Below are 21912 nucleotides of genomic sequence, written 5' to 3'. Positions count from 1 at the left end.
AAACCTGGAACTTTTGTATACACAACTCTAGTAATAACAGGGATTGAATTGCCAGCCAGATGGGTAGGAGGTTGAAGCAGATGATCAGAATTAGAGGACTAAACAAATTTAAACATTTCTCAGAATATCTGTTCCCTAAAACACACACACCCAAGTACATACACATGCACAAACTCATACACAGAATATGTACTTTCTAAATTGAAAGTATTTAGAGCTTTCTACTGTCATTTATTCATCACTTCATTTAATTCATTCATGGGCTAGGTGTTGTGAATAAAGAAAAGTCTCTGGCCTCTAGTCTTGGGAGCTCAACAGTCTTGGGAGAAAGAGAAAATCAACAATTAAAATACATATGACAAGTAGTATAACAGAAGTTGTAAACACAGTGTATTAGGATAGAAATGAAGAAACCCAGAGTTCAGTAAATTCTTCAAATGAAAGCTGACTTCGGAAGTACGTATAATAATTAGGCCTACAAGAATGTACAGGAAATGGTGTATGTACATGCTGTGTTTGGAATTGAAAAGTAACTATCAAAAATGTGATGGTGTGCTTTGCAGACACCGCCGCTAAGGAAAACCCTGTACTACCAGCCATGGTCAACCCCACCATGTTCTTTGACATTGCCGTCGACGGTGAGCCCTTGGGCCGCGTCTCCTTCGAGCTGTTTGCAGACAAGTTTCCAAAGACAGCAGAAAATTTTCGTGCTCTGAGCACTGGAGAGAAAGGATTTGGTTATAAGGGTTCCTGCTTTCACAGAATTATTCCAGGGTTTATGTGTCAGGGTGGTGACTTCACATGCCATAATGGCACTGGTGGCAAGTCCATCTATGGGAAGAAATTTGAAGATGAGAACTTCATCCTAAAGCATACAGGTCCTGGTCCTGGCATCTTGTCCATGGCAAATGCTGGACCCAACACAAATGGTTCCCAGTTTTTCATCTGCACTGCCAAGACTGAGTGGTTGGATGGCAAGCATGTGGTCTTTGGCAAAGTAAAAGAAGGCATGAATATTGTGGAGGCCATGGAGCACTTTGGGTCCAGGAATGGCAAGACCAGCAAGAAGATCACCATTGCTGACTGTGGACAACTTGAATAAGTTTGACTTGTATTTTATCTTAACCACCAGACCATTCCTTCCGTAGCTCAGGAGAGCACCCCTCCACCCCATTTGCTCGCAGTATCCTAGAATCTTTGTTCCATGTTTTCCTTGTTCCCTCCCATGCCTAGCTGGATTGCAGAGTTAAGTTTATGATTATGAAATAAAAACTAAATAACAAAAAAAGTGATAGTATATATTAGTTTCCTATTGCTGCTGTAACAAATTACCAGAAATTTAGTGACTTAAAAAAACACACACAAATATATTATAGTTCTGCAGGTCAGAATCAAGGTGTTGGTAGGGCTGTGTTTCTTTCTGTGTTTCTTTCTTTCTGGAGGCTCTAGAAGAGAATCTCGTTCCCTGCCTTTTCCAGCTTCAAATGCCAGCCTCATATTCCTTGGCCTGTGGTCCTCGTCCATATTCAAAGCCAACAATAAGCCAGTTGAGACTTTCTCACTGACACTAACTCTTCTGTTTCCCAGATAATCCTGGTGCAATGGACTGAATGTGCCCCCCAAAATTAAAATGTTGAAACCCTAATCCCAATGTGACAGTATTTGGAGGTGGGACCTTGGGGAGGTAATTAGGTCATGAAAGTGAAGCCCTCATGAATGGGATTAGTGCCCTTATAAGAAGAGCCCAGAGGGCTAGCTAGCTCTCTTTCTACCAAGTGAGGATACAATGAATGAGAAGTAGGCAGACTGCAACCTGGATGGGGCCCTCACCAGAACCCAACCATGCTGGCACTCTGATCTTAGAGTTGTAGCCTCTAGAACTGTGAGAAATAAATTTTTGTTGTTTATAAGCCATTCAGGATATGGTACTTTGTTATAGCAGCCCAAACTAAGACACCAGAATAATCCCTTTATTATAAAGTCAGCTGATTAGCAACCTTAATTCCTCTTTGTCATGTAACATAACACATTCTCAGGTCCCAGGGATTAAAATGTGGATGTGTTTGCAAGATCATTATTCTGTCTACCTAAGGTGGGAACAAGAAAACTAGCCTGATGAATAGAACAGTACCTCACATCTCAATATTAACACTGAATGTAAATAACCTAAATGCTCCACTTAAAAGATACAGAATGGCAGAATGAATAAAAATCCACCAACCAAGTATCCGCTGTCTTCAAGAGATTTGCCTGATACATAAGGACTCACATAAACTTAAGGTAAAGAGGTGGAAAAAGATATTCCATGCAAATGGACACCAGAAGCAAGCAGGAGTAGCTATTCTTGTATCAGATAAAACAGACTTTAAAGTAATAATAGTTTAAAAAGACAAAGAGGGATATTATATAATGATAAAAGGATTAGCCCAACAGGAGAATTTCACAATCCTAAATATATATGCACCTAACACTGGAGCTCCCAAATTTATAAAACAATTACTATTAGACCTAAGAAATGAGATAGACAGCAACACAATAATAGTGGGGGACTTCAATACTCCGCTGACAGCACTAGACAGGTCATCAAGGCAGAAAGTCAACAAAGAAACAATGGATTTAAACTGTACCCTAGAACAAATGGACTTAACAGATATTTACAGAATATTCTACCCAACAACTGCAGAACATACATTATTTTCATCAGCACGTGGAACATTCTCCAAGATAGACCACATGATAGGCCACAGAACAAGTCTTCATAAGTTTAAGAAAATCAAAATTATATCAAGTACTCTCTCAGACCAAAGTAAAATAAAATTGGATATTAACTCCAAAAGGAACTCTCAAAATTATACAAATACATGGAAATTGGAAAATAAGCTATCTGCTCCTGAATGACCTTTGGGTCAACAATGAAATCAATATGGAAATTAGAAAATTCTTTGAATGAACAATAATAGTGACACATCCTATCAAAACCTCTGAGATACAGCAAAAGCAGTGCTAAGAGGAAAGTTCATAGCACTAAATGCCAACATCAAAAAGTCTGAAAGAGCACAAATAGACAATAAGGTCACACCTCAAGAAACTAGCAAAACAAGAACAAACCAAACCCAAACCCAGCAAAAGAAAAGAAATAACAAAGATCAGAGCAGAACAAAATACAATTGAAATAAAAAAATACAAAAGATAAATGAAACAAAAAGCTAGTTCTTTGAAAAGATAAACAAAATTGATCGATCATTAGCAAGATTAACCAAGAAAACAAAAGGTACAAATAAGTGCAATTAGAAATCAAATGGGAGATATTACAACCAATGCCACAGAAATACAAAAGATCATTCAAGGCTACTAGGAACACCTTTGTGCACAAAAACTAAAAAACCTAGAGGAGATGGATACATTTCTGGAAATATACAACCCTCCTAGATTAAACCAGGAGGAAATAGAACAGACCAATAACAAGTAGCAATATTGAAACAGTAATAAAAAAGATTGCCAACAAAAAAAAGTCCAGGAGCAGATGGATTAACACTGAATTCTATCAGACATTTAGAGAAGAATTGGTACCAATCCTACTGAAATTATTTCAAGAGATAAAGATGGAATCCTCCCTAAATCATTCTATGAAGCCAGTATTACTCTAATACCAAAACCAAGAAAGGACCTAATAAAAAAAGAAAACTACAGACCAATATCCCTGATGAACAAAGATGCAAAAATCCTCAACAAAACACTAGCTAACCAATCCAACAGCATATCAAAAAGACAATACACCATGATTAAGTGGGTTTCATACCAGGGATGTAGGGTTACTTTAAAATATGCAAGTCAATAAATGTGATACGTAAACAGAATTGAAAACAAAAATCGGCCAGGCACGGTGGCTCACGCCTGTAATCCCAGCACTTTGAGAGACCAAGGTGGGTGGATCACCTGAGGTCAGGAGTTTGAGACCAGCCCAGCCAACAGAACCCCGTCTCTACTAATAATACAAAAATTAGTCAGGTATGGTGGCACACGCCTGTAATCCCAGCTACTCGGGAAGCTGAGGCGGGAGAGTCGCTGGAACCTGGGAAGTCGAGGTTGCAGTAAGCTGAGATTGCACCACTGCATTACAGCCTGGGCAACAAGAGCGAAACTCCATCAGAAAGAAAGAAAGAAAGAGAGAAAGACAGGGAAGGAAGGGAAGGAAAAGAAAGGAAAGAAAGGAAAGAAAGGAAAGAAAGGAAGAAAGGAAGAAAGGAAGAAAGGAAGAAAGGAAGAAAGAAAAGAAAGAAAGAAAGAAAGAAAGAAAGAAAGAGCCGGGCGTGGTGGCTCAAGCCTGTAATCCCAGCACTTTGGGAGGCTGAGACGGGCGGATCACGAGGTCAGGAGAGCGAGACCATCCTGGCTAACACGGTGAAACCCCGTCTCTACTAAAAATACAAAAACTAGCCGGGCGACATGGCGGGCGCCTGTAGTCCCAGTTACTCGGGAGGCTGAGGCAGGAGAATGGCCTAAATCCGGGAGGCGGAGCTTGCAGTGAGCTGAGATCTGGTCACTGCACTCCAGCCCCGACGACAGAGCGAGACTCCGCCTCAAAAAAAAAAAAAAAGAGAGAGAGAGAGAGAAAAAGAAAGAGAGAGGAGGAAAGAAGAAGGAAGAAGAAGAAAGAAGAAGGAGGAGGAGGAGGAGAAGAAGGAGAAGAAAAGAAGAAGAAAAAGGAGGAGGAGGAGGAGGAAGAAGAAGAAGAAAAGAAGAGGAGGAGGAGGAAGAAGAAAAAAAAAAACGAAAATCATATGACCATCTCAATAGACACAGACCAACATTTGACAAAATTTAGCATCCCTTTATGATTAAAACCCTCAGTGTGATGGTTATTGACTTTCAGTGTTACTCCATTGTAGTCAGAGAAGATGCTTGGTATATTTTCAATTTTTTTTGAATGTTTTAAGACTTGTTTTTGTGACCTAACATATGGTCTGTCCTTGAGAATAATCCATATGTTGGTGAGAAGAATGTATATTCTGCAGCCATTGGGTGAAATGTTCCATAAATATTTCTTAGGTCCATTTGGTCTGTAGTGCAGATTAAGTCTGCATTCAAAAAAATTGAAATAATACCAAGCATCTTCTCTGACTACAATGGAGTAACACTAAAAGTCAAACACATGGAAATTAAACAATATGCTCCTGAATGACCAGTGGTCAGTGAAGAAAGAAAAAAAATTGAAAAATTTTTTGAAACAAATGGTAATGGAAACACAACATACCAAAACCTATGGGTGACAGTGAAAGCAGTACTAAGAGGGAATTTTATGGCTACAAGTGTCTACATTGAAGAAGAAGAAAAACTTCAAATAAATAACCTAACAATGTGTATCTCAACATAATAAAACCCACATATAATAGACCCACAGCTAGTATCATACTTAATGGGGAAAAACTGAAAATCTTTCCTCTAAGATCTGGAACACAACAAGGATGCTCACTACTATACTGAATACTATACTGTTGAATACTATACTGTTATTCAGTATAGTACTGGAAGTCCTAACTAGAGAGATCAGACAAAAGAAAAAAATAAAGGGCATCTAAATTGTAAATGAAGAAGACAGATTATCCTTGTTTGCAGAAGACATGATCTTATATTCGGAAAAATCTAAAGACTCCACCAAAAAAACTGTTAGAACTGATAAAATCATTCAGTAAAGTTGCAGCATACAAAATCAAAAACAAAAATCAGTATCATTTCTATATGCCAACAGCAAACAATCTGAAAAGGAATCAATAAAGTAATCTCACTTATAATAGCTACAAATAAAATTAAATACCTAGGAATTAACCAAAGAAGCAAAAGATCTCTACAATGAATACTATAAAATAATGATGCAAGAAATTGAAGAGGACACACAAAAAAATGGAAAGATAGTCCATGTTCATGGATTAGATGAATCAATATTGTTAAAATATCCATACTACCTAAAGCAATCTACAGAGTCAATGCAATTCCTATCAAAATACAATGACATTCTTCAAAGAAATAGGAAATACAATCCTAAAATTTAAATGGAACCACAAAAAAAAAAAAAAAAAAAAAAAAAAAAAAAAAAAAAAAAAAAAAAAAAAAACAGAATAGCCACAACTATTCTGAGCAAAAAGAACAAAACTGGAGGAATTGCATTACCTGACTTCAAATTATACTACAGAGTCAAGGTAACCAAAACAGCATGGTACTGGCATAAAAACAGACACATAGACCAATGGAACAGAAGAAAGAAGCCAAAAACAAATCCATACATCTACAGTGAACTCATTTTCAACATGGATACCAGGAACACACATTGGGGAAAGGACAGAGTATTCAACAAATGTGCTGGGAAAACTGGATATCCATATGCAGGAGAATGAAACTAGACCCCTATCTCTCACCATATACAAAAACCAAATAAAAATGGATTAAAGATTTAAATCTAAGACTTCAAACTATGAAACTACTGAAAGAAAACATTGTGAAAACTCTCCAGGACATAAGAGTGGGCAAAGATTTCTTGAGTAATACCCCACAAGCACGGGTGAACAAAGTGAAAATGGTCAAATGGGATCACATCAAGTTAAAAAGCTTCTGCACAGCAACGAAAACAATCAACAAAGTAAAGAGACAACACAGAGAATGGGAAAAAATATTTACAAACTACTCATCTGACAAGAGATTAATAACCAGAATATGTAAGTAGCTCAAACAGCTCTAGGAAAAAATCTAACAATCCGATTAATAAATGGACAAAAAATCTCAATAGACATTTCTCAAAAGAAGACATAAAAATGACAAACAGGTGTATGAAAAGGTGCTCAACATCCCTGATCGTCAGAGGAATGCAGATCAAAACTACGATGAGATAACTCATTCCATTTAAGATGGCTTTTATCCAAAGACAGGCAATAACAAACGTTGGCAAGGATGTAAAGAGAACCCTCTTACACTGTGGGTAGAAATGTAAATTAGTACGACCACTATGGAGGTTCTTCAAAAAACTAAAAATAAAGCTACCATACGATCCAGCAATATCACTATTAGGTATAAACCCAAAAGAAAGAAAATCAGTATATCAAAGAGACATCTGCACTACCATGTTTATTACAGCACTATCCACAATAGGCAAGACGTGGAAGTTACCTAAGTGTCCATTGACAAATGAATGGATACAGAAAATTCATCCATAAAAAAGAATGAGATCCTGTCATTTGCAAAAATATGGATTGAACTGGAGGTCATTATGTTAAGTGAAACAAGCCAGACATAGAAAGACAAACTTTGGATGTTCTCACTTATTTGTAGGAGCTAAAAATTAAAACAATTGAATTCATGGAGACAGAGAGCCTGAGAAAGGTACTAGCGGAGAGGCAGTGAAGATGGCTAAAGGGGCTGGGCGCAGTGGCTCACGCCTGTAATCCCAGCACTTTGGGAGGCCAAGGAGGGCAGATCGCCTGAGGTCAGGAATTTGAGACCAGCCTGACCAATATGGTGAAACCCCATCTCTACCAAAAATACAAAAATTATCTGGGTGTGGTGGCAGGTGCCTGTAATCCCAGCTACTTGGGAGGCTGAGGCATGAGAATCGCTTCATCCCGGGAGGCAGACGTTGCAAGCAGTTAAGCATGTCTGGAGCCGAGATTGCACCACTGCACTCCTTCCTGCACAACAGAGCAAGACTCCGTCTAAAAAATAAATAAGATGGCTAATGGGTACAAGAAGAGTTAGAATAAGTAAAAGCTAGTATTCGATAGCATAACAGGGTGACTATAGTCAATAATAATTTAATTTTACATTTAAAATAACTTAAAAGTGTAATTGGATTGTTTCTAACACAAAGGATAAATGCTTAAGGTGACAGACACCCCATTTACCCTGAGGTGATTATTACCCATCGCATGCTTGTATCAACATATTTCATGTATCCCACAAACATATACACCTATGTACCCACAAAAAATAAAAATTTTAAAAATAATCAGCAGAGATTTAAAAAAGAACATTGAACAACACAGGGTATTAACAGAAAAATCTACATACACACACCCATACACACACACACACACATACACACACACACACACACACACACACAGAGAGATTAAGCAAATATGGCAAAGTATATATAATTACTGACTCTAGGAAGAAGGTATATGGGTACTCATTGTATTTACCTTTTAACTTTTGTATGTTTGAAAATCTTCATAACAAAGAAACACATTATATACCACTGTCAGAAAATATGCCATAATGGTTCAGTGATTCAACCCAGATGGTAGATTTATGGATGACTGTTATTTTCTTCTTTTACTTTGATGCATTTTCTGTAATGGACATATGTTATTTTTATTATCAACAATTAAAGCCTTATTCTATTGAGCACTAAACAATTATCCTATCACATGTGTCTATTGTAATGTGTCCTTTTTGCTAAATTACTTGATAGTATAATAGATTTGACAGAGGCCAGCCACCTTTTCTATCCCTCTTCACATTTCTGAGGTCTCCCTCTTACAGGCACAAGTTTAGGGCAATTTGTGTTTGAACTCTGATGTCAGGAAGCATCTTGGGAAAAGTTTCTAGACAAGTGGTTACTTTACTAGTTAGGGTACACCCTCCCTAATGTTGTGCCATCAGTTTTAGGGCCATATAAGTGACCCCCTAGATCAGGGAATGGCACCACCATCCAGCTGAGGTTGCTAGATGTCTTTTCCCTTGACAACCACCCCACCACCAATTCCACTTTCCAGACATGCTTAACTGCTTGCAATTCTCCTAAAAGACATGCTCTCTGAGCTCCAGGCCTTTGCACATATGGCACCCTTTGTCTAAATTAATGTTCCACAGCCTTTTTAATGTCATGGTTCACACAGAAAAAAATATTTATATATTACACAGTTGTAAAGTGGAAAGAATGTGGTGTTATCCACAAGGAACTTGCTAAAAAAATTCAATACAGAAGATACTTAATATTTAAGAAATATTATCCATATTTAAGATATTTAGATATACTTGATACTTAATGATATTTTAACAAAAACCTTTAGCTTACTAATTTAAAAATTACTTTTTTCTTCGTAATTTGAAATACTTCCAAACTTACAATAGAGTTGCAACAATAATAGTGCAAATAACATTTTTCCTGAAACAGTAGAGAGTAAATTGCTAACATGATGCCCCAGTACCCACCACTAAGACTTTGGTGTATAATTGCAGTGAACAAGGACATTCTCCTATGTAACCACAATATAGCCATCACAATTAGGAAATTAACATTGATCCATCACTACCAAGGAACCCACAATCTCCATTCAAGTTTTGACAATTGTCCGAATAATGTGAATGGATCTAGTCCAGAATCACACTCTGCTTTTGGTTGTCATGCCTCTTAAGTCTCCTTGCCTTTGTTGAACCTGACTCTTTTGAAGATTGCAGACTTATAGGCTAGTTACTTTGTATAATGTACCTCAGTTTGAATTTGTCTAATATTTCCTCATAATTAGACTAAGGTTATATATTTTGACAAGAATGTCACAGAAGTGACAAGGCAACCTATCAGGCAGCACGTGATTTCTTTTTGTGCCATTACTGTTAATTTTAATCACTCAATTAAAGCAGTGTCTGCCAGATTTTCCACTCTGAAGTTGCTTTTGTTCCACTTTGTAAGTACTAAATTTGTGTGGAGGTATTTTGAAACTACATAATATCCCTTTCCTTATCAAACTTTCATCCACTAATTTTTAATATTCATTGATGATTCTTGGCTGAATCTACGATCATTTATAAATCCATGATCATTTATAAATGGTGATTTTCCTCCTCAAGCATTACATCTACACTTACTAGATCTCTTCTCCCCAATTATTTAGTCATTTATTTATATCCATATGGACTTATGAATTCTCGTTTTTATTCCATGGGTTGTAATCTTCTACTACTATTATTTATTTTGGCACCCAAAGTATGTCAGATTTGGCCACCGAGAATTCATTCAAATTGACTTCTGTGTTCTTTTGACATGTCTCCATAATTCTTTGAGCACGTTTTACTTTCTGGCCTGACAAGATATTTTAGGCTCATCTTGAACTTTCCCTGCCCTATCCTGGAATCAGCGACTTCAAGAAATCTTGGTTCCTTTTAGTGGAGAATGGTACTTAGAAATCAACTATTGGCACTAGATATGGCACACTGCTGTCGGGGTGTTGCTGCCCGAAGACAGAGCTGGGGATATATGTATATATACATACCCATGGCACATTATGTATACACAGACATTAATGTATGTAATTCACACATTTACATCTATATTTATTTCTACATCAATCTATTTAACCATGAGTTCACACCAGTACCTCAATTCCAATCCAATACCACAAAGCTTATTCCAGGTTTTTTTCTTTTGCATATTTATAACTCTCTTCTCTGACAGTGGAAAACTTGGCTCCCATTTTCCTCAATATATTTACTTATTGGCTCAGTCTTGCCTATGTATAACCAATTTCCCTTCCTGCTACCACCCCTTCACAAAGATGGCCTGCTTCCCTGCTCAGACTCTCATACACTGTGGTGGCACATCACTGCTGTCACAGGCCTCTCCTATGTAGGTGCCTTCCCCACCTTGCTGTGCCTCAATGCCCCATGCCAGGCCACAACCATCCCTCTGCAGAGATTCTCTCTCCACCCCAATCAAGCTCTGACACATGGTGCCAAGCCAGCAAGTATCTTCCTCACCCCACTTAGGCTCTAACATTTATCACTGAGCTATGAACTCCATCCCAAAATCTAGGTGCCTTCCTCACCTGGTTCAAGCCCCAACACCCTGTGCCAGGTTTCTGCTGTTACCACCCTCCTATGTAGAAAACCTCCTCACCTCTCTCAAGTTCCAACCACCACATGGGCTGTTACAACCCTCCCCCTCACAGACCCCTTCCCACTCCACATGGGTTCTAATACCCCATGCCAGGCTGCCCCCAGCACCATCCAATGCATACGTCTATCTTGCTCAGCCCTACCTAATGGGTTTTTTATTGAATTATTTAGAAAAAAAATGAAAGTAGGAAAGAAAAGAAGGGAAAAGAAAGAAAAGAACAGGTTTCATACTTGAAATGGCCATATACAATTCCTGATCAAAACTTTTTAATGATAGTCTTTTCCATTTTTTATATTCACCATCCACAAGAAGCCTTATTCATGATAAGTGGTTGCAAACTTAAAACAGTTTTTATAACCATTTTAAAATGAGCCGCAACTGAAATTTCATTTAAATAATCTAATACCTCTTCCTTTTCTTTCATTGGAAAATGAAAGCATTTCCAATGATGTGATATTTTAAAATTTAAAAGATGACTGGCTGCTATAAGAATTCTGGACTGTAGAATAGAGAGCAGGGGAATCAGTATAAGTCTACCACAGCAGTTCAAGGAGGAGATAATGATGGCTGGGACTAGGCTGGTAGTAGAAAACAGAAAAAGAAGTGAATGAATTCAAATACACTGGAGGCTGGCGTGGTGGCTCATACCTGTAATCCCACTACTTTGGGAGGCCAAGGCAGGCAGATCACATGAGGTCAGGATTTTGAGACCAGCCTGGGTGGCAAACATGGCAAAACCCCATCTCTACTAAAAATACAAAAATTAGCCAGGTGTGGTGGCACATGCCTGCAGTCCCAGTTACTCAGGAGGCTAAAGCAGGAATCACTTGAACCCGGGACATGGAGGTTGCAGTGAGCCAAGATCACACCACTGCACTCCAGCCTGGGCGACAGAGTGAGACTCTGAAAGGCATTAGGGTAGCAGGGTCAAAAGGTATTTCCTGATGGACTTGATATAGGGCATAAGAGAAAGAGTAATCGAGAATGGCTCACAGCCTTCTTGCTTGTGCAACTGGGTATATAGCAATTCCATTTACAAAATTTGGAAGACAAAGAGGAGGCAGGTCCATGGTTGAAAACCATGAGTTCTGTTTTGGATATCTTAAATCTGAAATCCCTACTAGACAATCTAAGAAGAGTTGTTAAGTAAACAGTTGGATATCAGGGTTAGGGTTAAAAATACAAATTTGGAAGTAATTTTCATGTAGTAAAGACATGAGATAAGATCACATAGTAAGAGTGTGTAGATAGAAAGATGTTTCCAGACAGAACCCGGGGGCACTCCGACATTTAGAAGTTCGGTGGAAGAAAATAAGAATGAGGAGGAGAAAGAAGAGGAAGACGAGCAAGAAGATGAGGTAAACATACAGATGAGACTCAGAAAAAGCAGCAAGTGAGGTAGGAGAAAAACCAGGCGTATGTAACATCTTGGAAGCCAAGGCAAGAACGTATTTCAGTAATGAGGGAGAGAGGATGGCCAGTAATGAGGGAGAGAGGAAAAAGGCAGACAATAACAAGTGTTAGTGAAGATGTGGGGAAACTGAAACACTCATACATTGCTTGGTGAAAATGTAAAAATGGTATTGCCACTTGGGGTTTTTGGTTTTTGGTTTTACCTTTTCCACTTTTATTTTAGGTTCAGGATGTACATGCAGGTTTGTTACATGGGTAAACTACCTGTCGCTGGGGTACAACGTACAAATAATTTCATCACCCAGGTAGTGAGCACAGTACCAGATAGGTGGTTTTCAACCCTCACTCTCCTTCCACTCTCTCCATTCAAGTAGGCCCCTTCTTTGTGTTCATGTGTACTTAATGTTTAGGTCCCACTTATAAGGGAGAACAATCAGTATTTGGTTTACTGTATCTGCCTAATTTGCTTAGGATAATGGTCTCCAGCTGCATCTATGTTGTTGCAAAGGACATGATTTTATTGTTATTTTACGGCTGCATAGTATTGCGTGTATACACACCACATTTTCCTTATCCGGTCCACCACGGATGGGCATCTAGGTTGATTCCATGTCTTTGCTATTGTGAATAGTTGTGTGGCCACTGTGGAAAACAGTTCGGTAGTTCCTCAAACATTCAGTTACCATATGACCTAGCAACCTCACTCCCAGATATATAGCCAAGAAAAATGAAAATACATGTTCCCACACAAGTATGTACGCAAATGTTCATAGCAGCATTATTCATAATAGCCAAAAAGTAGAAATAACCCAAATGCCTATCAACTAATAAATACAGAATATCATTTGGCAATAAAAGGAATAAAGTATTAATACATGGTACAACATAGGTGAACCTTGAATACATTATGCTAACTGAAAGAAGCTAGTCAGCAAAGATCACATATTGTATGATTCCATTTACATAGGGAAATCAATGGAAACAAAGTAGATTAATGGTTGCATGGGGCTAGGGGAAGAAAAGGAGGGAGAAATGAGGAGTGATGGTTAATGGGCACAAAGTTCATTTAGGGAGGACAAAAATGTTCTAAAATTAGATTGTAGTGATGGTTGCAAAACCCTGTGAATAAACTAAAAACAATGAACTATACAGTTTAAACAGGTGAATTGTATGATATGTAAATTATCTCAATAAAGCTGTTTAAAAAAAATAAGGGAGGGATCACCTAGAACAAATACTGCTGAGAGATGAGCTGATTAGAATAGAGACCACTAGATTGGGTACCTTAGAGGTCATTAGTGACCTTGACAAACAAATGTTTTTTTTTTTTTTTTTTTTTTTGAGACGGAGTTTCGCTCTGTCGCCCAGGCTGGAGTGCAGTGGCCAGATCTCAGCTCACTGCAAGCTCCGCCTCCCGGGTTTACGCCATTCTCCTGCCTCAGCCTCCCGAGTAGCTGTGACTACAGGCGCCCACCACCTCACCCGGCTAGTTTTCTGTATTTTTTAGTAGAGACGGGGTTTCACCGTGTTAGCCAGGATGGTCTCGATCTCCTGGCCTCGTGATCCGCCCGTCTCGGCCTCCCAAAGTGCTGGGATAACAGGCTTGAGCCACCGCGCCTGGCCGACAAACAAATGTTTAGTGCAGTGATGGAGAAAGGTAATTAGGGTAAGCTAAGAGGGAGTGAGAACTGAGGAAGTGGAATCAAACTTTTGTTGTAATTGCAGAGAAATGGGGTACCGGTTACAGAGGCATAAGGAATAAATACAGAGTTTGTTTTTCTAAGAAGGGATGAGAATCAATCAATACAGACGGAGAAATTGATAATGCTAGAGAGAAAATGTTTGTTTTTACTTCTCTGTTTTCCCCACTAAATGATAACTTGTGGGGAAACAAACATTATTTAATGTTTGTTGTCATTTGTCCCCACTAAATTATTAACCTTTCCATGTCAGGGACCATGAATAACCCTGTATGTGATAGGCATTCAATCAATATTTGTAAAATAATCACAAGCTCCTGCATTTAGGCTAGGAAAAATGGAGGGAAAAAGGCAGCTACATAACCTAGAAAAAAAAAGGAGGGTAAAATAATAGGGTAGATGGGCACTTGATGGTCACAATATAACCTGGAAAGAAGAAATATTAAATTTGCCAAAGAAACAAGTTTATTATCTCTCTACCTCAAGTTCCCTAAGTTTACCACTAGCCCAAAGTCAAGCTAGCTCTGCACTTCTCCCAGTGGAAGTTCCGAACTCATTAACACGAGGTGGAGCTTTGTATCAGTTTTCTACCATTGCCATAACAAATCATCACAAAACTGGTAAAGTAAAACAAGATTATTTATTATTTTACAGTTCTGTAGGTCAGAAGTCTGAGACAGGCTTCAGTGGGTAAAATTAAAATTTCAGCAGGGCTGCATTTCCTTCTGAAGGCTCCCGGGGAGAATCTGTGTCTTTCTAGAAGCCACCCACCTTCCTTGGTTTATAGTCCCTTTTCTCGAGCTTCAAAGTCAACAGTCGTGAGTCTAGTTCCTTTCATGCTTCAAATTTCTTCTGCTTTTTCTTCCATGCGTCTCTCTCTCTCTCTCTCTCTCTCTCTCTCTCTCTCTCCCTCTCCCTTTCCCCCCCCCCCCCTTCTCCCATCCCTCTCTCCCCTTTCCATCCTTCTCTCCCCACCCCGAATCCCCCACTACAACCAGGAGAGAGATTATATGTTTATATTGTCCCCACTCAGATAATCCCAAATATTCATTCAAGGTCCATAACCTTAATCACATCTACCAAGTACTTTTTGCCATGTAAAGTAACATATTCATAGGTTCTGGAGATTAGGACACCAACATCTGTGAGAGCTAAAGAAGACCACACATTCGTAAAAGGTCATAAAGTCAACACTGATTTAAGAAGTGCTGAGGGACGATTTTTTTTTTTTTTTTTTTTTTTTTTTTGAGACGGAGTCTCGCTCTGTCGCCCAGGCTGGAGTGCAATGGTGCAATCTCTGCACTCTGCTCGCTGCAAGCTCTGCCTCCCGGGTTCATGCCATTCTCCTGCCTCAGCCTCCGGAGTAGCTGGGACTACAGGCGCGCGCCATCACAACCAGCTAATTTTTTGTATGTTTAGTAAAGACAGGGTTTCACCATGTTAGCCAAGATGGTCTCCATCTCCTGACCTCATGATCCGCCCGCCTGGGCCTCCCAAAGTGCTGAAGGACGATTTTAACTTTGATGACTCAGTTTACTTAGCCCTACATATACGGTTAGAAATGCCAGATGGGGCTGGGCATGGTGGCTCACGCCTGTAATCCCTGCACTTTGGGAGGCCGAGGTGGGCAGATCACCTGAGGTCAGGAGTTCGAGACCAGCCTGGTCAACATGGTGAAACCCTGTCTCTACAAAAAAAAAGAAAAAGAGAAAAAAAATTAGCTGGTTGTGGTGTTGCCCGCCTGTAATCCCAGCTACTCGGGCGGCTGAGGCATGAGAATCACTTGAACCCTGGAGGCAGAAGTTGCAGTGAGTCAAGGTCACACTGCTGCACTCCAGCCAGGGTGACAGAGCAAGACTCTGTCAAAAAAAAAAAAAAAAAAGAAAAGAAAAGAAAGAAAGAAAAGAAATACCAGATGGTAAGGCAGGTCAATGAAGGTAGGAGAAGAGTGAGTAAACAATAAAGAAAATACCACTGACAGACAATTTGTGTGCCCTAAAACTACTGCTGTGATTTGACGGTTTCAAAGTTTGGATTCACAAACACACACAACCATATGTTGCTTCTCTTCATCAAGTTACATATTTTAAAATAGCTCAAATTTCTATTGGAGACTACAAAATGTGGGAAGGTGAAAGGGGGGTGAGGGTTGAAAAATTACCTGTTAGGTACAATGTTCACTATGCCAGTGATGGGTGCACTAAATGCCTAGACTTCACCACTATGCGATATGTGCATATTTAAAAATCTGCACTCGTCCCCCCTAAATAAATTAATTAATTAAAATAAGCTCAGATTCCCTCTTTTCCTTCCAAATGCAATGTTCCATTCATTTGCCACCAGATGGCAGAGAAGAGCAGAGAATAAATTCCTAAATATCAAAAGAAAGACTGACACCTGGAGAAGTCCAGCCCTCTGGAAGGAAGGCAAACTTAAATCTTATAAAGTAGAAAAGCATCTTATTTTCAAAGGCTTCCAGAGACATCAATTTCACAATTTTCCCCTAACCTATCATTGGGAAACGTGTTAAAAACGCACATCGGTAAAGCACAGCCTAATGGAGCTCAGAATTGTTTGGCAAATTCATAAATCCAGAAAGAGCTAAGAATCACTTTAGCTCAAAAGGTACCAAAATGGTTTTAAAAGAGAACTTGCTGCCCTAGTTCCAAGAGGAAACTTAATGGCTGTCCCTCAAGCACCTCAAATTCAACTTGTCCCAAACAGAACTCAGTATCTTCCTTCCGCACTGTTTCTTTTTCCTGTTCCCAAATCGATTAGGAATAGTATCCCCACCTGGTTGCTAAATCCAGAAAATCTAACATCATCCTTGCTGTGTCCCTAATTCTCATCTTGTAAAGAATGAGTATTTTATCATCTCTTTTCCTTCATCTATTGGTTTTGAAATAATATACTGTTTTTATTCTTTTAGTAGTTATATTAGGAATCATCACATGCATATTTATCAAAACTGAAATTAATAAACATCTTTATCCTGACCCTAGAGGACACGAGGATCATTAAAAATCTCTTGGATTATACTGTTGTTGTGCTATGCATTTTAATTTTTTACACCTACCAGGACATTATGGTCACTGTTTTATATAATAGGTCTTTGTTTAGGTTTACCCGTATGTTTTCCACTTTCTCTGCTCTTCTTTCCTTCTTGGATCTCAGCTCTTGCCTCTGGGATCACTTTCCTTCTGTCTGAAGTATGCATCCTTTAGAATTCCCTGTAATGAGCTAGAAATGAATTATCTCAGCTTTTGTTTATCTGAAAAATGTCTCTTTTGCCCTCATTCTTGACAGATATTTTTTGTTTAGTGTAAATTCTAGATTGGCAGCTATTTTGTCAGCCCTTTTAAAATACCAGTCCATGTCACCTGGCTTCTATTTTTGCCCTTAAGCAGCCAAGTGATAATACAACTGTTGCTCTTTTGAAAGTAATCTACTTTTTTCCTCTGGTGTCTCTAATATTTTTCTCTTTGCCTGTTATCTGCTTCAGTTTCTAGAATGTGTCTTGGATAGATTTCTTTTTATTTATCCTACTTGGGGTTATTGGGCTTCTTTAATTCATTCTGAAATATTTGCAACCATTTCATCTTCAAATACTGCCTCTGCCCCATTCTTGCTCTCCTTTCCTTATGTAACTCCAACTAAATGAATGATAAATTCTCTTAGTTTTTCCTTCATATATCTTAATTTATATTCCATAGTTTCCATCCTTTTGTCTCTTTTCAAAGCATTCTGGATAATATCTTCTGAGCTATCCTCTAGTTCTCTAATTCACCCTTTAGCTCTGCTCAATTTTCTGTCAGATTCTGTTCCCTCTCACATACAAATATACTTACTTCCTCCCCAAGGAAAAAAACCTCTAAAGTCCCATAAAGTCACTGACTTGAGTTCTAAGTTAAAGATCTAATATCTTAATCTCTACATCAGATCCAGTGAGGTTGATTTTCACCTAGATATCTACAAATTTATAACAAGTTATTTGTTCCACCCACCCTAATACATATACAATATACAATAGTGGAACAGGGTCAGAATAATTCCAATAAACCCTCCCATTTGGAAAAGAAAAGGATGGAAAATGCAATTCTAAAATCTCACTGGGCAGATGATTACAAGGAGTTCCTACTCTGGGGAGTGGGAGTATTTATTGAATAGCTCTTGATTTCACTAATACTAATGGACTCCTCAACCCATTGTTCACCATGGCCCTTGGTCTTCTCTCTGGCAGCATGTCATTCCTTTTCAATTATCCTCCTTGGTCGTGCTGAAGAAGGCACTGAAAAATATGCCTTTCTTGGGAACTGAGCAGCTTTCTCTTTATGCTTCCTTCCTGTAGAAATTGGGGGCCAACAGTCATAGACAATTTTAGTCCAGGCTGTGGTATTTTTGAAGTACAGTTCTTTCTCAAAAACATATTTGACTTTTTATTTATTTTGTTTTAGTCTGCTGCCTGTAGTAATAACCACACCTACAATTCTTTTCAAAACAATTCTCCCTCATTTAAGTGAGTTCAGATACTTAAACCTACCGGGTTTGATGGCATTCTTATTTCCTTTTATTTGACCATTTCATCAAGCTAAAAGGACTTAATCAACACTACTTTAACTCACCCAGAAGTTTTTAACAATGACTGTATGGTCACATCCTCAAGGGATCCTTGCTTAAGCAGCTAAGCATTTTTAATCAGACTTTAATATTCAAAGGCCTCAGTTTTCTCTTTTACCAACTGGAAATGAGAATCACTTGTATCTTCCAAATGTGCAAGTACTGAATTTCTGTGCTCTCTTAATTTCCTTTCAACTTAAATAATTAAATTCCTTTTCTGCTTGCAAATAAGCCAATTCTTTTTTAAGCTCATCTCTTTATTGCTGTAAATTACCAAATGCAGCCAGTAGTAACTAAGTCACCCTGTAAGCATTCCATTTTTCCAAAAAATCTTCCCGAAAGGAAAACTATAGGCCCAGACTCTACCAGCAAGTTCTATGAACATTCAAGGGAGAAATGAGACCAATAATATAAACTCTTTCAGAAAACAGAAAAAGGGGTATTTTCTCTAACTCGTTTGATGAGGCTATCATAACTCTGATATCAAAATCCACTAAGGAGGCCCGGTATAGTGGCTCACATCTGTAATCCCAGCACTTTGGGAGGCAAAGGCGGGTGAATCCCTTGAGGCCACGGGTTCGAGACCAGCCTGGCCAACATAGCGAGACCCTATCTCTACTAAAAATACAAAAATTAGCCAGGCATGGTGGCACAGCCTGTAATCCCAGCTACTCGGGAGGCTGAGACAGGAGAATCACCTGAACCCAGGAGGCAGAGGTTGCAGTGAGCCAAGATCACACCACTGCACTCCAGCCTGGGTGACAGAGCAAGACTCCATCTCAAAAAAAAAAAAAAAAAAAAAAATCCACTAAGGACAGTAAGAGAAAGGGAACTTACAGGTAAGCTCAATAAAAAACATAAATGCAAACTTCCTAAACAAAACATTAGCACACAGAAAACAGCAACATAGAAAAAGCATAAAAAGGGATAATATTTTAAAAGGATAAAACATGGGTTTGTCTAAATAATACAAAGTTGATTTAGGAGAAGAAAATCAATTAATACTATTACCTACAATAATATTGTAGGTATTACAATATTATTTAAGTTTGCCGAAGCTGCGCAAACCTAATATGAACAACCTAATAATGATAGAAAGTGTATTTGATAAAAATAAATATTCAATTTTTTTAAAGACTCTTAGTGAACTGGAAAAAGAAGAGAATTTTCTTAGTCTGAAACACTATAAATAAATACTCATGCACAATGCCTGACTATAAGAACTATCACGGAAGACTGAAAAAACCACAACCTTGCACAAAGGCCATCACAATCTTATACACACAAAAATACTTCTGTGAGGACATCTGCTCAGCAACTGCCTGTGCAACCTTTGACTAGTACCACTCTTATTATTGATCCTTGTAGTCAAGAACAATTGTCTTGGGCAGCTCAGCAAGGCCACTGTGGCCAGACTGCCAGATTTCTCCTCTCTGAGAGGGCATCTCTGAAAAAAAGGCAGCACCCCCAGTCAGGGACTTATAGATAAAACCAGCATCTCCCTTGGACACAGCACCTGGGGGAAGAGGTGGCTGTAGGTGCAGCTTCAACAAACTTAAACATCCCTGTCTGATGGCTCTGAAGACAGCAGCAGACCTCCCAGCACAGCATTCGAGCTCTGCTAAGGGTCAGACTGCCTCCTCAAGTGGGTCCCTGACACCCATGTATCCTGACTGGGAGACACCTCCCAGTAGGGGCTGACAGACACCTCATACAGGAGAGCTCTGGCTGGCATCTGGCAGGTGCCCCTCTGGAACGAAGCTTTCAGAGGAAAGAACAGGCAGCAATCTTTGCTGTTCTACAGCCTCCACTGGTGATACCCAGGCAAACAGGGTCTGGAGTAGACCTCCAGCAAACTCCAGCAGACCTGCAGCAAAGAGGCCTGATTGTTAGAAGGAAAACTAACCAACAGAAAGGAAGAGCACGTCCACTCAGAGACCCCATCCGAAGGTCACCAACATCAAAGACCAAAGGTAGATAAATCCACAAAGATGGGGAAAAACCAGCACAAAAAGGTTGAAAATTCCAAAAACCAGAAAAACTCTTCTCCTCCAAAGCAGGAGAACTCTTCACCAGCGGAACAAAACTGGACGGAGAAATGAGTTTGACAAACTGACAGAAGTAGGCTTCAGAAGGTGGGTAATAACAAACTCCTACAAGCTAAAGGAGCATGTTCTAACCCAATGTAAGGAAGCTAAGAACCTTGAAAAAAGGTTAGACGAATTGCTAACTAGAATAACCAGCTTAAAGAAGAACATAATTGACCTGATGTAGCTGAAAAAAACAGCCCGAGAACTTCGTGAAGCATACACAAGTACCAACAGCCCAATCAATCAAGGGAGAAAGGATATCAGAGATTAAAGATCAACTTAATGAAATAAAGTGAGAAGACAAAATGAGAGAAAAGAAGAATAAAAAGGAACAAACAAAGCCTCCAAGAAATATGGGACTATGTGAAAAGACCAAATCTACGTTTGATTGGTGTACCTGAAAGTGACGGGGAGAATGGAACCAAGTTGGAAAACACTCTTCAGGATATTATCCAGGAGAATTTCCCCAACCTAGCAAGACAGGCCAGCATTCAAATTCAGGAAATAGAGACAACACCACAAAGATACTCCTCAAGAAGAGCAACCCCAAGACACATAATCGTCAGATTCACCAAGGTTGAAATGAAGGAAAAAATGTTAAGGGCAGCCAGAGAGAAAGGTCGGGTTACCCACAAAGGGAAGCCCATCAGACTAACAGCAGATCTCTCTGCAGAAACCCTACAAGCCGGAAGAGAGTGAGGGCCAATATTTAACATTCTTAAACAAAAGAATTTTCAACCCAGAATTTCATAGCCAGTCAAACTAAGCTTCATAAGCGAAGGAGAAATAAAATCCTTTACAGACAAGCAAATGCTGAGAAATTTTGCCACCACCAGGCCTGCCTTACAAGAGCTCCTGAAGGAAACACTAAACATGGAAAGGAACAATGGGTACTAGTTACTGCAAAAACATACCAAATTGTAAAGACCATCAACACGATGAAGAAACTGCATCAACTAACAGGCAAAATAAACAGCTAGCATGATAATGACAGGATCAAATTCACACATAACAATATTAACCTTAAATGTAAACATGCTAAATGCACCAATTAAAAGACACAGACTGGCAAATTGGAGAGAGTCAAGACCGATTAGTGTGCTGTATTCAGGAGACTCATCTAACATGCAGAGACACACATAGGCTCAAAATAAAGGGATGGAGGAATATTTATCAAGCAAATGGAAAGCAAAAAAAAAAAAAAAAA

At 39.0% G+C, this 21912-nt stretch overlaps 1 protein-coding gene and 1 pseudogene across 3 annotated transcripts in view; one reads left to right on the top strand and one right to left on the bottom strand.

Moving 5' to 3' along the window:
- KLHL3 (kelch like family member 3) overlaps positions 1–21912 on the bottom strand; it is a 295050-nt gene that overhangs the window by 149104 nt on the left and 124034 nt on the right. The gene's annotated exons all lie outside the window — the stretch shown is intronic.
- On the top strand, positions 386–1218 carry LOC108526867 (peptidyl-prolyl cis-trans isomerase A pseudogene; annotated as a pseudogene).

The sequence above is a fragment of the Rhinopithecus bieti genome, unplaced genomic scaffold (assembly GCF_001698545.2).
Source record: "Rhinopithecus bieti isolate Rb0 unplaced genomic scaffold, ASM169854v2 scaffold_4475, whole genome shotgun sequence".
NCBI lineage: Eukaryota > Metazoa > Chordata > Mammalia > Primates > Cercopithecidae > Rhinopithecus > Rhinopithecus bieti.
The sequence above is the reverse complement of the archived record's forward strand: the minus strand, read 5'-3'. Positions and strand labels throughout refer to the sequence as shown.